This window comes from Saimiri boliviensis, chromosome 2, assembly GCF_048565385.1.
Source record: "Saimiri boliviensis isolate mSaiBol1 chromosome 2, mSaiBol1.pri, whole genome shotgun sequence".
NCBI classification, from domain to species: domain Eukaryota; kingdom Metazoa; phylum Chordata; class Mammalia; order Primates; family Cebidae; genus Saimiri; species Saimiri boliviensis.
Genome location: NC_133450.1, coordinates 146520458 through 146522790, shown reverse-complemented (window position 1 = coordinate 146522790; position 2333 = coordinate 146520458). Strand labels below are relative to the sequence as shown.

At 41.4% G+C, this 2333-nt stretch overlaps 1 pseudogene; it reads right to left on the bottom strand.

Annotated features, from left to right (window-relative positions):
• Positions 1-840: 840 nt before the first annotated feature.
• Positions 841-2119, bottom strand: LOC104652025 (glutaredoxin-3-like; annotated as a pseudogene).
• Positions 2120-2333: the final 214 nt, after the last annotated feature.

The following is a 2333-nucleotide window of genomic DNA, read 5'->3' as shown; positions in this document are numbered from 1 at the left end:
GGTGTTTATACATTCTGAAATAATCTGTTAAATCCAAGGCTTGCTTTTCCTTGAATCTGACAGAGTTGGTTCACAGTAAAATTTACCACATCAGAACTATTTGTTGACATGTTACTTTCTACCATGCATTCAGCACTAGATGCTAGAGATTACAGAGAATGGTTTGCCTTTGAATCAAAGATATGGCAACTGACTGTGTAAACATTTTCTGAATTGTGATGGTTTTTAAGGTGAGGAGTTCAAGACTAGCCTGGCCATCATGGTGACACCCCATCTTTATATAAAATAAATAAATATTAAAAATATTTAAAAAGCAGCCAGCAGGGGTTGGGGAGGAATTGAAGAGGCCATTTTGCCTTCCTAGTGAAATGAATATCCATTCTCATAGACAGGCCAAACTCAGACTATAATATTCTGTTTAATCTTATAAAAAGTATCTAGCTTTTCAATACTTTAAAAGTCCTTGCATTGTTCAAAAGCTAAGCAGAACCTGGAACCCAAACTGGGTCCTGGGGAAGCAGACTGTGCAGCAGGAGCCCACCTCAGGTGCACATTGGAACTAGGGGGAAAAAAGTTGCTTCTATCTGTAGTGCCTCTCCAGGTTTCACTGCTGACACAGGTTAACATTATGGCAATAGGCAAAGGAATACTATGGTTTTTTATCATTAATAAGATGGAAGATGTTTATTGCATTCTATTTTTGGTGGGAAAAAAATGTAACATACATTTGTTTAGCCCGACATTGTGAAATACACAAAACATCTAACTGAGTAAGCAGGATTTTTCTATTCCTAGTCCATTTCTGAGGACTAAATCATGAACTGCTCCCAATGTAATTAAATATTTCTTGCAATAGTTGGGCACCAAGTTTAAGATTTATTAATTTTCTCCTCTCAGTATAGGCAGCAATTCACCATTTTCTTCCAGTTCCTTCACAATATACAATCCTCCCACCAGCTCCCCTTTCATATAGAGCTGAGGATACGTCGGTCAATTTGAGTAAGTTTTTAATCCTTGCCGCACTTCATCCTCCAATATATCGTATGTTTCATATTCAACACCAGTACTACTTAGTATTTCCAGAATTTGTTTGCTGAATCCACATTTTGCTTCTTGTTTGTTTTCGTTCATAAAGAGCATCAAATCAGCTTTACTTGTCAGCACTTTGAGGCTTTCCTTTAATTTGGGAGCTTTGGGACAAATTGTATCTAGTTTTTCAGATGCTTCTAGCTCCTGAATTATATGAAGTCCTCCTATGAGCGTTCCAGAAACGTAGAGCCTAAGATAGATAGGTCAGTTGGAAATGGCTTTGAGCCCCTGTCGAACGTCTTCATCTGAGAAGATATCAAAACTGCTAAACTGAATATTACGTTTGTGAAGAATTTCCATCATCTGCTTGCTGAAACCAAAGCGTAGTTCTTGAGGAGTTCCTTTTACAAACAACATGCAGGGGGCAGCATGTCAATTTCTTTAGGCAAAGGTTGAGATCTTCTTCTTTTTTTTTTTTTTTTTTTTTTTTTTGAGACGGAGTTTCACCCTTGTTACCCAGGCTGGAGTGCAATGGCGCGATCTCGGCTCACCGCAACCTCCGCCTCCTGGGTTCAGGCAATTCTCCTGCCTCAGCCTCCTGAGTAGCTGGGATTACAGGCACGCGCCACCATGCCCAGCTAATTTTTTGTGTTTTTAGTAGAGACGGGGTTTCACCATGTTAACCAGGATGGTCTCGATCTGTCGACCTCGTGATCCACCCGCCTCGGCCTCCCAAAGTGCTGGGATTACAGGCTTGAGCCACCACGCCTGGCCGAGATCTTCTTTAAGATGTTCATTAGCGCTGGGTGGGAAGGAGCCGTTAGAGGCAAGCCGCTGAACTTTTTTGGTCAACTCTGGGGCATGTGCACCATCTAATTAGTTGATTTTTCTGAGATTTCTTGAAAAACAGAAAAGTGGGAACAGAGCTAATTTCATATTTTTCAGATACTTCAGGACCACCTTCAGCTTCCAACTTCACAAATGAAACTTGAGGATGTTCTTTAGCTAACTCTGCCATAACTTCGTTCATCTGGTGCCCAGAAATGGAGCACAAGGAGGGACTTGGCTTTGAGGCACAGCAGCTCCTCAAACTGCCTGGCTGAGCCGACCTCCTCCACAGCCAGCCGCCCCCACTGCCATGCTCAGGAACAATATTTGAAAGACCCAGGTCCATTTTCACAGAGTAGATAATGAATGAATTTGGAACTGAGAGGCAATAAACGGATAATAGGCACAGTTATTAATGTGGACTAGTGGACTTCAGCTAAGGCTGGATCTTGGGGTAGCCCAAAATGTTTATAACA